At 47.6% G+C, this 15,132-nt stretch overlaps 1 long non-coding RNA gene across 1 annotated transcript; it reads left to right on the forward strand.

Annotated features, from left to right (window-relative positions):
- Positions 1–4,549: 4,549 nt before the first annotated feature.
- LOC309508644 lies at positions 4,550–6,530 on the forward strand. Its single transcript, XR_014209635.1, has 3 exons — positions 4,550–4,738; positions 5,318–5,608; positions 6,134–6,530. It is a non-coding gene; the product is annotated as an uncharacterized lncRNA (long non-coding RNA).
- The last annotated feature ends 8,602 nt before the right edge of the window (positions 6,531–15,132 follow it).

Here is a 15,132-nt window from a genome sequence, read left to right on the forward strand (position 1 = left end):
ACGATGGGAAAAATGGTCGGCGTGCCAGGCGCATGGTCTAAAAGTGTTGTCCCTATTCTCTTAATGAGTAATGGGTGTGTTTTGGGATTTACATGCATTAAACCAATCAGAGTCTCATCTCCCATTCCCTTTAAATGCCAGTTGCGCTCGCAGCATGGCAGATTTACTATTTACATGACGGAATTTGATAGGGGAAAGACCGAAGCCTTCTCCAGAGCGCAAACGGAACTGCTCGTGCACGAGGTAAAAGTGTGCAAGTAGACCATCTATGGGACAGGCCGGATTCCACCATATCTCTATGTACACAATCATAATCTTTTACATTGTAATCCTTTTATTTTAAATATTTGACATGTTTGTGTGCTACTGTGTGTCCCTGTGTGTTTAATAAGCAGAGTGTACGTGCGTTGTGGACCCGCCTATAGGCGCACATTACTAATGCGCTCTTTGAATAATACAAATAATAATGATATTGCACCATTGACTTTAGACCAGGTTTCAGTTGGTCAATGGCGCAGTCTTTTTCTGTTGCCTCAAAATAACAACGTGCCAACAATGCGCCAGAACACACCTTGTTTTCAGACCACCCTTACAAAAAAGAAGTATACTTCAAGTTCAATTTATGAAGTATACTTAAGTAATGTTCAAGTATATTTTTAAGTATACTTTATGTAGTAAGTATACTAATATCAAGCTGTACTTGTAGTAAACTTGTAAGTGTACTATTTCAATACTGCTTGGGACTAAATTGGCCCACTTTTAGTATATAAAAGTATACGTTTAAGTGTACTATAAGTGTAACAGTAGTAAACTTTAAGTACACAACTAGGTTTCTCATTTGTAATGCATCTGTCTGTACTACAAGTGAACTTATAAGTATACTAGTAGTTTACTATTTTAATACAAGTAGTACATTTTTTAGTTTTTGAAAGTACACACTGAAGTGTAATCTCACTAAACTACTAGTTTAGTAGTTTATACTGCAAGTATACTTGTAAGTTAACATTATACTTATAGTTTACTATTTATATATTATATTTGCACTTGCAGTATACTACTATTTTCAAATGTAGATATCATTTTTTGTATAAAGGTAAAATACCTTTAAACTGTACTTTAATTTTAAAAACATTTTATTAGCTTCATGCATCCCTTTTTCAACACTTTAAGTTTCATAAAGAAAGGCAACATTTTAAACAAAAAAGTTGAGAAAAATCGAAATTTTGTCAAAGACTACGCCTTGATCAGATCTTAATGTAGACTGAAAGTATACTTTCTTATTTTTAGTTTAAAATAAGTATACTAATAGAACACTTGAATAAACTTCTTTTTTGTAAGGGCAGCACGCCCATGGGCGCGCAAATGCATTTTCTATTTAAACAACGTGGCGCAGGACGTGAAAATGATAACTGCAGCGGGCTGAAACTAGCAAAAAACACTTGCATCACACTTGGCGCTGCATTGCGCCGGGTGTAAGATAGGGCCCCATGTGTGTTTATGACATGACGATAGTTTTTCGCTATACACACTAGTCTATATCGCGATTTGATTTCAAGTGTACTGAACTGGTTTTTATTTATGTAGCGGGTAGGGTGGTTGAGATGGGAAGTGTACCTTTAACCCTCTGGGGTATGAGCTGTTTTCTGGGCCCTGAGCTGTTTTCTGGGCCCTGGAGGTGTTCTGACATGCTCTGACATTTGTGTTTTTTTCTGTTACTTGTGACATTTTCATGGCTAAAGTCTAATTACACTGTATTCAGCACAAACTCTGCTACAATAATATATCAGCAGCATGTATGTAAAAGTTTGTAGTTTTGAGATAATGACATTTATGCGTGGTTTGTGAAAATAAAAAAAAATAAAAAAATTCTCACTGAAATGAGGCCATGAAACCCATACTGATTATTTCTTCACAAGACTTTTGAAAATTGTATGACGTAGCCTAGAATATTTGCTCTAAAACTATGTGAAAATCATCCTGACTGCTCATTCAGATAAGACAATATATTGATTTAAAATTTTTATGACGTGTTTTGTGTGAGAAAGCTTTATGCGGGAGCTCATTAATATGTAAGCTTTTCACACCTGAGAAAGACAAAGGCCCTCCCCTAACGGCCCTATTAGGAGCTATCAGGCCCTGTCATTCTGAGCAACCTTGCACAAAGAATGAGGAGATTTAAAAAAGAATGGCTTTTAGATTGTTTGGATTTATTTACAACACAACATAATCCAAAGATACACAACAAATGACAAAAAAGCACTTATTGAAAACAATGATCCAAAGACAGAGACCTTTGTGCCATTCCTAAAAACATTGTACATACCTTTCATTTCCAAGGTGTTTGATTTTCACTTTACCATGTTCATGTACAGAGACTCATGTGAATGTTGAAGTCAGTAGGACTCAGTGGCATCTGGGCCCTGAAAGAAAAAAAAAGTGAACATACTGATATCCCTGCACGATTTTGGGAATACATTTTAGATTTTTCTGGTTAAAACTGCTTTTTAAAATTCACAGAATACACACACACACAAATGTTTCCAACAATATATAATATAATGAACACCAGGTTTGTTGTGCGATGTAGGCATAGGCTATGCAGTGCTGCATAAAATAACAATAACCTATAGCAGCCTATAAATTTTCCTAAAGATTTCAGTAACAACTAAGCTAAAGAAAAATATATTGATTATCATGTTACTTCAAATGTTTCCATTCGTTATGATGATATGAAATGAGATAATAGTAAAAACATGAAGCCAAACGAGATCGTGATCCAAAATATGATACATTCAAACGCGATCGCGCTCAAATATAAAACATTATGGTTACCATATACATATCTACGTTTGAGCAGATATCCACAAACACAGTAACAGGTCTAAATATTACACCATATATCTAGAAACAGTTCAACTGCAATGTGAAATTTATGCAACAATAACAAACTAATATGTAAGAATTTCTTACCTTACATCTTTCTTGTCTTTAAATCGCGTTCTTCTTCTTCTGAGGTAAATCCAATGTAAGCTCACGGCACGTCTTTCAAACTCGACGAAAAGCAGAGACTTGTTAAGTTTTTTCGTGCTTTGTCTTTGAGGTAATGAGCGCGTTCGCGTTCCATGTGGAGATTTGCATGTGAATCTCTTTTGCGCGTGTGGGCGTGGTCAAATTAAAAATAATTAGGAAGCGTTTGAGAAGCTGGACATCTTGTTGGTTTTATACAAATTACTTAAACAGAGAATATTTGTTTTCAGTTTGAATCCGATCATTTAAATGTTTATAAAAGTATATGGCTCATAAATGTGTGACAAGTATTCGCTGAGTTTTGTTTCAGTTTATAGACGTGCTCAAGAAAAAAAAGTTCACCACGACGGAGAGGCAGAACGCACACCCTGTTTATTTTCTTTATTTTACAAAAGCACAATGTTTTGATTTGATTGTAAGTGGACACATACAAAAGTATAAATATCACAGATTCTTTTTTTATATTTCTTTTTTCTGTATGACCATAAATGACGGAGTAATTTAAGTTTTGTGCTACAATGTGAAGAAAATCCAGCAAAACGCGGGGGCGCGTTTGCCGACCTCAGAGGGTTAAGGCCTGCTCACTGGCACTGATTATTTGGCGTAAGTGACACCCTTTAAATGTGTTGTGAGACATGGACAGGAAAACATTAATGCGGTGTGAGTTGAAGAGTGACCCTCTTGGTGTATCGGCTGTGTAAACGGGAGAACGTGAGTCTTTTGGAAGGTCATGCCTATTTGTCGTTAACACTAAACTCATTGAGAAGCGCCTAACACGGCTCTTTGTTTGTTTGTAACTCGGTCTGGTGTCTGCGTGTATGGTGACCAGTAAATGGTACCAGCAGTTACGAGTCTACAGAAACTTGCTCACATAATAGCGAGTAGTGATTCTACATGGGTTTGCAGTCATTTAAGTTTACTAACCCTTTTTCTTTTCGACGTAACGTGTAATGTTTAGCGCTGATCGTTTCCTTTTTTTGAAATTGCCTATGAATAGAAGCAACACTGGTGAGAGTGTGCATAGCTATTAGTCATCCACACCGTTTAACTTTATTGTTACGGGGCATATAGCTCTAATTCATCTAGGCTGGTGTCCAAAGAAAAACGTATGTTTATCTAATCCTTTTTTTTGTCCTAATCTTCCATTCAGAGATTTAATATTGTTTTAAATTATCACGATGCTATCAAACATCGCATCATAAACCACTTGTGCTTGTGATTACAGGAGGATTGCCTTCGTCTGTCACTAGCCACTGTTTTTCCTGGGTTTAATCATTCTGTTTTACTTTTTATTTCTTTGGATGTGTGTGTGTTTGTGTGTGTGTCTTGGGGATCTGCTACCACCGTTCTGTGATGACCTGGATCTAGGTGGGCCTAGGATGGAGTACTGCTAGTGGTAGCTTGTAAATTTTTTTTTTTTTTTTTTTTTTTTTTTTGGCAATCATTCACTCAAAAAAAAAATGCTGGGTTGTTTCTGTAAACAAATTGCTGGGTTGATTGTGCTGGATCAAAATGCTGGGTTGTTTGGGGTACTGTAAAAACATTATTGGGTTGCTCATGCTGGGTCAAATGAGTTGCAAGGGGGTTATTCACAAATAAACAGCTGGTTGGGTTATTTTGACCCAGCAACTGGTTTATTCTTTGCGGAACTTTCTGGATCTTCACTTCAGACTCAAGGAGCACGCCACACGGGAGAAGGCAGTGTTTTATGGTAAGTTAAAGCTGCCGTCGGCAACATTTTTTTTTATCATATTCAGTGAAATTGACACTATAATCCGACAGAACAACATAAATAAGATGGTTTTAGAAAAAAACCCGAGCTTCTAACTCCACCTGGAGCGTGTTATTTGTTTTGCAAAAATCCACCGCTCCCGGATCATCGGGTCCAATCAGCGCAGGGGGGTGTGAGATCTGACTGTCAGTCACAGGTCGTGCACACGCCACAGATCCCCCCTCACTCGCGCACGTTAATATCACATGCACACGCCATGCCTGAAGTTCGCCTGGAGATTGCATGAAGCGTGATGGCGGAGAGAAAATCTACTAACAAGCTTCCAATTCCTCGGTTATTGCTATCTATGGATAGATTAGCCAGGGCAGCCTACCTCCGAGTCCATGGTGTTGATAGATGCTGAAGAGACGGACACGTTCACAGAAAATCAGGTACACACGCACTGACGAGCACGACCTCGATGGGAGGGTACTCGCTGGTAGTGGGGAGGGGCATGAGAGTTGTAAACATTCAAAATTTTGGCTAATCGACCCAATCTGCCAGACTTGCCGACTGCAGCTTTAATAATGTTTACCTATATTTTTAAAAAGTTGTGGTAACAGCAAGCTAATTTCACTGTTCAACATACAGTCTTTGATATGGAAGTGTGATGGGTAATGTATTTATTCTGTGAAACCTAAATAGCCACAGCTAGCCGGTTAGATTTTGACAAAATGCCGCATCGTTAAATCCTTAGTTGTAAACCAGCTAGGCCTATATCAGCAGCCTTTTTGAAATATGTAGTTTAAATTGTAAATTCATCACGTAATTATCGTATTGATTGTGGACGTTGTGTATTTAACATAGACTGTAAAAAATATGGACAAAGCGTCTGTGACGTCACCCATAGACTTCTGAAGAACGGTTTTGAGGCCGTTTATGGGGGGTATGGGCGGCGCCATATTTCAATACAAATGTTCAGAAAGGATAACTTACAGGTATGATGTGTTGTGTCAGATCATGGCCGAGACGTCAAATTTCAGGAATTCCACTCGGCGCAGCCTATGCTCGTTGTCAGCTGTCAATCAAGCTGTCAATCGCGCCCTTATTTGTCATACATTTTATATCTAAATATGATCTAAACTAACGAGTTAGAAAAAAATTCACCCCCCTCACAGTTGTCAACCTATCGAAAAATACAATAAAAGTCCATGGGACCAACCTGTAAAAACATGAATTTATGCTGTGAAAACGGACATTTTAACATGGGGGTTTATTGACATTTGCTCCCTTTTGGGACCTGCCCCTAGCGGATTTTCGATGTATTGCAGTTTTTCGCACTTCCGGGTAGGCTTCATTTTTCAGATTAGAATGTTGCCGCTTGGTATTTAAAAGTGAGGAAAGCGTTTTGAATGAAATCCATACAAGCGCAGTATGTTTTTAGTCGCTCACAGGGCTTGCACGTAAAATATGCGGGAAATTAGTCTCGAGGCTAATGTAGCTAGTGAGTTGTGTGTGGAAAGTCTGCTGGCATATTGTAGAAATACTCGTCAGAAGAAGCAACTGGGTTAAGTTCCAGCATAGTCTCCTCCTGCGTGTGTCTTCTGTAATGTCTGTCAGAACCAGGATCGTTCAGAATTTCTTTTACTGAGGAATAACATCACGATACGCGCCGTCACATTGTGATCTGGTTAGTAGTGTAAAGGAATTTCCGCCTGGATTATTGTCAATGAACAGGTGCCAGTTTTGAGAAGAAAATTATTAAGAATGATCGTCAATATTTAAAACTTTAAAAATGTAGACTTACATGATACCCTACCATGCATGTCCATCCATCCATCCATCTTCTTCCGCTTATCCTGGGCCGGGTTGCGGGGGCAGCAGTCTAAGCAGGGATGCCCAGACCTCCCTCTCCCTAGACACTTCCTCCAGCTCTTCCGGGGGGACACCGAGGCGTTCCCAGGCCAGCCGGGAGACATAGTCCCTCCAGCGTGTCCTAGGTCTTCCCCGGGGCCTCCTCCCGGTGGGACATGCCCGGAACACCTTCCCGGGAAGGCGTACAGGAGGCATCCGGAAAAGATGCCCGAGCCACCTCAGCTGGCCCCTCTCGATGTGGAGGAGCAGCGACTCTACGCTGAGCTCCTCCCGAGTGACCGAGCTTCTCACCCTATCTCTAAGGGATCGCCCAGCCACCCTGCGGAGAAAGCTCATTTCAGCCGCCTGTATCCGGGATCTTGTCCTTTCGGTCATGACCCACAGCTCATGACCATAGGTGAGAGTAGGAACGTAGATTGACCGGTAAATCGAGAGCTTCGCCTTGCGGCTCAGCTCTTTCTTCACCACGACAGACCGGTTCATCGACTGCATTACTGCAGAAGCTGCACCGATCCGTCTGTCAATCTCCCATTCCATCCTTCCCTCACTCGTGAACAAGACCCCAAGATACTTGAACTCCTCCACTTGAGGCAGGAACTCTCCACCAACCTGAAGTGGGCAAGCCACTTTGGATTTGGAGGCACTGATTCTCATCCCAGCCGCTTCACACTCAGCTGCAAACCATCCCAGTGCATGCTGAAGGTCCTGATCTGATGGGGCCAGCATGACAATATCATCCGCAAAGAGCAGAGATGAAATCATGTGGTCCCCAAACCTGACACCCTCCGGCCTCTGGCTGCGCCTAGAAATTCTGTCCATAAATATTATGAACAGAACCGGCGACAATGGGCAGCCCTGCTGGAGTCCAACATGCACCGGGAACAAGTCTGACTTACTGCCGGCAATGCGAACCAAGCTCCTGCTCCGGTCGTACAGGGACCGGATAGCCCTTAGCAAAGGGCCCCGGACCCCATACTCCCAGAGCACCCTCCACAGGATGCTGCGAGGGACACAGTCGAATGCCTTCTCCAAGTCCACAAAGCACATGTGGATTGGTTGGGCAAACTCCCATGAACCCTCCAGCACCCTGGAGAGGGTGTAGAGCTGGTCCAGTGTTCCACGAACAGGACGAAAACCGCACTGTTCCTCCTGGATCCGAAGTTCTACTATCAGCCGTGTTCTCCTCTCCAGCACCCTGGCATAGACTTTCCCGGGGAGGCTGAGAAGTGTGATCCCCCTATAGTTGGAGCACACCCTCCGGTCCCCCTTCTAAAAAAGAGGGACCACCACCCCGGTCTGCCAGCCCAAAGGTACTGTCCCCGACCGCTACGCGATGTTGCAGAGGCGTGTCAGCCAAGACAGCCCCACAACATCCAGAGACTTGAGGTACTTGGGGCGGATCTCATCCACCCCCGGTGCCTTGCCACCGAGGAGTTTCTTGACTACCTCGGTGACTTCAGCTTGGGTGATGGACGAGTCCGCCTCCGAGCCCTCAGCCTCTGCTTCCTCAATGGAAGACGTCTCGGTGGGATTGAGGAGATCCTCGAAGTATTCCTTCCACCGTCCGATAACATCCCCAGTCGAGGTCAACAGCTGCCCACCTCCACTGAAAACAGCATTGGTAGGGCACTGCTTCCCCCTCCTGAGGCGCCGGACGGTTTGCCAGAATCTCTTCGAGGCCGACTGGTAGTCCTTCTCCATGGCCTCACCGAACTCCTCCCAGGCCCGATTTTTTTGCCTACACAACCACCCGGGCTGCAGTCCGCTTGGCCTGCTGGTACCCGTCAGCTTTCAGATCTATTGACATAAACCAATCCCCTTGGCGAATCTGCGAGAGGATTTTCTTGGTTGTGAGCATTCTGAACCGTCGTTTCAGAAGTGCTTTGTTCAGCTGTCTTAGATCTAAAATGGGTCTGAGACCCCCGTCTTTCTTGGGTACCAGAAAATATCTGCTGTACATTCCCCCTTCGCTCTGAGCAATTTCGGCTCGAAGGAGGTGCGCTACTTCCTTTTCGACCGTAGTTTCGATTCGCACCGCCTGATGTTGCGGGCGTCGAACGAACTGTAGCGAGTAGCCTCTCTTTATAATGTTCAGCACCCATTCTGATATCCCGGGAAGCTTTGCCCATGCGTTCGCGTGAGTAGCTAGGGGTAGAATGATATCTGGGCTCTGGTCGCGATCTAGTGGCGAGCGGAGAGCCCCAGTGTGCTGTAACATAAGCGCCGTGCTTGCAGCGTGTGAGGCCGGGGGTGCGCTGACAACAGCGGGCAGCCTGCCCATAGAGTTTACCATGTCTGTGAGCGAATGAGGGTGCGCGACAGCGGGCCCTGTCATGACGCTGAAAACACCGTCTGCTTGGGCAGACTGTATGTGCGTTGGTTTCGTTTTTACAGAAACCGTGAGACATGCAGTATGTAGTGTTGGTGGGCACTGGGTCGTGGGCACATTCGCTACATCTAGTGCACAATCGACGTGAGTCGATTTTATTTCTGCGGGCCGTGTGTGGCGGGCTGTGCTTGCGTGTAGGAATGAGCACTGGGCAGTGGGTATTTTTACTACACTCATAACACCATCGGCCGTGGCCAGAATACCAGAAAATACACTCTTTATGGGATTTATCTGGGTCGCCGTGAAAACGGCGTTTGTGTGCAGGCAAACGGGCTGTGTTACCGACTTGTTTACTGCAGAATACGCTGGAACAGTCGCAATTACTGGAACTGGACGAGCGATAAGTTTCGGTGGAGGTCCGGCCGCAGCGGGACTCGAACACCGTCGCTTTCCTAGGCTGGCTAGGAAGGCTTTGAGGCCTCGGGCTTCATCTCAACCTTCGGCCGGGGCCCACACGGAGGGGGGCGGCGGCCGGCGGAACGAGAGCGCGGTCTCTGGTCCCGGGTCTGGCGGCGCTGTGAAGCGGCGGCAGTCGGTGGGGCTTGCGGCTGAGAGCTGTGAGCAGACGGCTGTTTAGAGCGACCTGCTGCGGAGCTGGAGCGCTTGGGCAGAAAATGCTTCATGGCCTGTGATGTCTTCTGTACCTCAGCGAATCTGTCTGCGAAGTCTTTGACAGACGATCCGAAGAGGCCAGCTGGAGAGACGGGGGCGTCGAGGAACGCGGAGCGCTCCGAATCCGACATCTCAGAGAGCGTGAGCCAGAGGTGTCTCTCAGCCACGGCCATGTTCCGCTCTATGGCCTGCGCGGCGGATTTAGTGGCGCGAAGGGCGAGATCCGTCGCGCTCCTCAAATCCGGCAGGCTAACAGCTTCCGGTCCTTCCTCGTCCATCTTGCGGAGAAGGTTGGCCTGGAAGATCTGCAATATGGCCATGGAGTGCAGTGCAGAGACAGCCTGCCCGGCGGCGGTGTAAGCGCGACCGTGCAAGGCTGACGTCGTGCGGCAAGCTTTGGATGGTAGCGCCGTCTTAGCACGCCGTCCAGCAGAGGGCGGGCAAAGATGGGCAGCTACAGCTTCCTCCACGGGGGGAAGAGAATGGTACCCCTTGTCCTTAGCACCGTCGACTGCGGAGAATGCTGCTGACACGGAGGTACGCATTCTGGCTGAAAAGGGGGCGCCCCAGGACTTAGCGACTTCTTCGTGAAGCTCAGGAAGAAAGGGCGCTGGTCTCGAAGGCGGCGAAGCACGGTCCCCTTATAAAAACAACCGTCCAGTCGGTTGTGTGCAGGCGCCGGGGGCGTCGACCACTCAAGGCCGAGGCTCGCGACGGCCTGCTCGAGCAGACGCATGAGCTCCGCTTCAATGTTCGCTCTCTTCCCAGAGGGTCGGTGAGAAGAAGGTGCGAGATCCGCAGAGCTCGACCAATCCTCACTGCCCGAGGCTAGGATAGAGCAGCTATCCTCTTCCACACACACGTCTTCCTCGCAGTCTCCTATGGCGGCAGCGGCGGCAGACCGCGTCCGCTGACCAGCAGTGAGAGACTCGGGAGAAGCAGGCGGCGAAGCTGGCGGGCGCACCGGCGAGCATTCGCGGAATGGAAGCGGTTCCGGGATCCGCTGGGCGCGGCGCTTCTTACGGCGTGGCAACGCAGCGGGCGCTGGTGCAGACTCGGCGAAGGATGCCAGGCGAGTCCGCAGAGTCACCATGGGCAGAAGCTCGCAATGAGGGCAGCCGCCTTCCGCGAGCGCGTGATCCTCACCCAGGCAGGAAACACAGATGACATGGTGGTCCCCGTCGCTGAGTGGAGCTCGGCATGAGCCACAGGATGTGCGAGGCATCTTGAAAAAGACGCTAGGCTCTTTTAGATCGAGAAAAAAGTGTGTGTCGCGGCGGCGAACACACACAGCAGAGAAAAAGGATATGTACGCCGGAAAGCGGGAGCAGGAACGGCGGCTGAAGGCGGCGAGTAGTCGACCAGCTGCTTCAGGCAGAAAGCTCGTCCCGCAGAAGGCTTATCAGACGGCGCGGCTTCTTCCTCTCGGGATCCAGCGATGCGTGAGCGTCGCTGAAGAGATGAAAAATCAGCTAGACCAGCCTCCCGAGCCTGAATTTATAGCTCAAGGCTCCGCCCATTTCGGCGGGACGTGACGCAATGGGCGCGAACCGCCCTCATTGGATCTGACGTCATGAGCGGTCACGCTCGATAGGCTGGTGCAGTTGCCGCAGAGCAGCCAATGGGCGCGCGAGCCGTCTCGTCCATGTCTGCACGCTGCCGCAACGCGTTTTACAACATTACAAATTAAGGATAATTTTTTATCATTGACAGTTTATCAGCATATTGGCTCGCCGGTTTGCTATCAAGTCGCAACTCCAAAGCTCTTCATCTGACGATGAAACAAACTTCCCCATGGATCCGCCGCTGCAATCCACTGGCCCCAGGACCACTCCTTCTCCGCCTGACACCGCACCCGAGCCCCAGACGTATTTTGCACGGCAGCCAGCCTGCCCAAATAGCCTCGCGAGATTTCCAACTTCCTCCCCGGCCTCCTCCTACCGTTTGGCCGTCCCAACGATTCCACCTATCGGGAAGTAGACAGTAGTAGGGTTGAGGCAAGTGCTGGGTAATTCTGATAATCTAAAATGAACAAAGCTTAACTGTACGATCTTTATGTTACCCTACAATCTGCCAACCTCTCTCCAAAGCTCAGCTCCCGAGACGGCTAACAGGCAGAGCAAACCCCGCAGAACCCAGATTCCGCCTCCTTCGACACCACTGTCTTTTTCCCGCACAAGGTCCGGCTCGCTTCATCCATGAATCATCCGTGCCCCAAGGTACGCCGCTGCAAGACCACACCTACCTCCCGACGTGGCTCAGCCTTTCACCACGGCTACTGCTGCTGCAGCGCCGTATGCAGCCGGGCCCGACGGCCTCCCCTCAGCCTCCCAGTCCTATCCTCCCGCTGTCCATAACCCCTTTCCTTTCCAGTGGCCTCCAGCTCCTGTAGCTCAAACAAGCGCCTGCCTTTGCCTTTGCTTGCAGCACAAGCCCACGTCATATTTTCATCCTTCCTTTCCTTCCTATCCTCCAACCAATTTTCCCTTCCAAGCCATAGAGGGTGATCCAAGCGTGAAACCGCCACCAACATTCACAACTCATATCTCTTCCAGTTCTCGCCTACCTTCTAAATCATAATACTCTCTCTTCACAGCAACACCGATGCCCGTCTAGTCCAACACCGACCCCATGTAACCGCTTCCCGTGTCTCAAAACATCCACGCACAGATGCTCTCAGAAATTCAGGATACTGGCTCCAGAGGCGGATCGATTCTCAAATCCAGTACCTCACTATTCAGAACTGATATTCCCGTAACCCACCCATTAAAACCCCTTCTCGACGCATCACTCGACACCATCCTACAAGCAGTTTCCCCCAGAACCATCCAATCCTACATGACAGCATGGAGATGCTTCAAAGCTTTCCACTTTTCATATAACATGCATTTCTCTCTCCTTTCAGTCACCTCATTTATCTCCTATCTCAACAGCATTAACCCTCTGGGGTCTGAGCTGTTTTCTGGGCCTGGAGGTGTTCTGACATGCTCTGACATTTGTGCTTATTTCTGTTACTTGTGACATTGTCATGGCTAAAGTCTTATTACACTGTATTTAGCACAAACTCTGCTACAATAATATATCAGCAGCATGTATGTAAAAGTTTGTAGTTTTGAGATAATGACATTTATGCGTGGTTTGTGAAAATACAAAAAAAAAAATGTCACTGAAATAAGGCCATGAAACCCATACTGATTATTTCTTCACAAGACTTTTGAAAATTGTATCACGTAGCCTAGAATATTTGCTCCAAAACTATGTGAAAATCACGCTGACTGCTCATTCAGATAAGACAATATATTGATTTAAAATTTCGAAGACGTGTTTTGTGTGAGAAAGCCTTATGCGAAGAGGCGTGATCATCTCATTAATATGTAAGCCTTTAACACCTGAGAAAGACAAAGACACTCCCCTAACTGCCCTATTAGGAGCTATCAGGCCCTGTCATTCAGAGCAACCTTGCACAAAGAATGAGGAGATTTAAAAAAGAATGGCTTTTAGATTGTTTGGATTTATTTACAACACAACATAATCCAAAGATACACAACAAATGACAAAAGAGCACATTGAAAACAATGATCCAAAGACAGCGACCTTTGTGCCATTCCTAAAAACATTGTACATACCTTTCATTTCCAAGGTGTTTGATTTTCACTTTACCATGTTCATATACAGAGACTCATGTGAATGTTGTCAGCAGGACTCAGTGGCATCTGGTCCCTGAAAGAAAAGAAAAAAAGTGAACATACTGGTATCAAGAGAAACTAGGCCTGCACGATTTTGGGAATACATTTTAGATTTTTCTGGTTAAAATTGCTTTTTAAAATTCACAGAATACACACACACACACAAATGTTTCCAACAATATATAATATAATGAACACCAGGTTTGTTGTGCCTTGTAGGCATAGGCTATGCGCAGTGCTGCATAAAATAATAATAACAATAGTATATAAGGAAGTACGCTGGCAACATGCAGATATGTTTTCGCTTCGGAGCCAAGAGTTTTCTTCACTCCTACAAGCTATTCTGTATCATCTTCACTCTACGAGACGAGCGGCTCTTCAGTGTGTTGGTGTGACGGCGTGTTCCAGCGAGATCGCATTGCCTGCTGCTGATCTGTGCAGTGATCTGCCGACAGTGTGTGTGTTTCTCCCTGGGCGCTTCAGCACTCTGCTGAGCTTTTCCTCTCTCTAAAAGAGCTGCACGCGGCACGTCTTTTTCAAGACGGCTCGCCCGTGTATTTACTGGATGTGGGCGCGTGATTCATCTGCCTAACGGTCACGAGCGCTGTTTCGCGTGTTGGGCTGATTCACGCTCGGCAGCGCTCGTGGGTGAGTCACGTTTTCTCTGCGGGAACGTGACCATCGCGATGTTTATAGATCGAGACTCAATGATCCCCGTGTGGGTAGAGTCCCCTCTGCCACACCCCAATCTATCTCTTCCTCGAGAGGGGATACTTTGGCTGGTGGCCAGGGTGATCTGAGGGTTACAGTGTGGCATAATACCGACGAGCATTCCTCGGGCCACGCCCCCCTCCACATCGCAAACCGTGGGGCTTCCGTGTGTACCTGGTTCTTCTTAGGGACCCAGTGTTTTCATTCGGGGCTCCAGCAGGTGGTGTCATGTCACTCACAGCATCACAAGGCGGGCTTGATTCCTCTGGAAATGAGGATTCGACTGCGTTGCCTCCCTCTGGAGTGTCAGCGTTAGTCGAGTCAGATCCAGAGCTGATGGCCATGCTTTCCCGGGCAGCTGAAAGCATCGGCTGGAGTGGCGCCGCCCTCCCCCTGAGCGCTGTAGGCTTCCCGGATGTGCATCAGGACGCTTCCGGCCTCCGCCTTCGCTGCACTCGATCGCGTGGCGATCATGGGCTGTATGTTCTCTGTCACTATCGTGGCACAGGCATGCAGTGCTGTGTGTCGCCTTCGCCTTCGAGGCAGTGCTGACTCGGGAGTTCTGTCGGAACCGGCCGCAGTGGAACGCTAGTCCTTCCCTGGCCAACACTGACAGAACGCGGAAACTCGACCACGCCCCCTTGCTGGGACGCTATGCCTCCCATGCCCGGCTTGGTCGTTCCGCCGTGCACACTACTGACCTCGCTCTCGGGCGACATCGGTACCTGCGTGATCCTGGGTCAGGTGGTGTCCACTAGAGTGGTCCAGACATGGGCTCAGCCAGGTTGATGTGAGGGGGTCTGAGAATTCATTTTCTCAGCTCCCTCATGTCCCAGGCTGGGCTCCTCGGCGGTGTGGTTGAGGACTGTACCCTACAGTTTTTGACCCCCCCCCAGAAGCAGACTGAGGCCTTCTGCACCGACGGTCATCCGTCCGTGCGGTCTCCTTAGTCTGCTTCCCGCCGAGGCCACCTCCATGCGGCTCCTCCCCTCGGGCCTTCACTGGCCCTGAGCAGGAGGAGGTCGCAGGAGGGCGGCGCTGCCCGTCTCCGCCCCTTAGACTGCCACGCCAGCCTAAGCAGCACTCTTGAGACGGGCAGCTTAGTCGGCGGTGTGGTTGAG

Source organism: Leuciscus leuciscus (assembly GCF_965113295.1).
Source record: "Leuciscus leuciscus genome assembly, chromosome: 10".
NCBI lineage: Eukaryota > Metazoa > Chordata > Actinopteri > Cypriniformes > Leuciscidae > Leuciscus > Leuciscus leuciscus.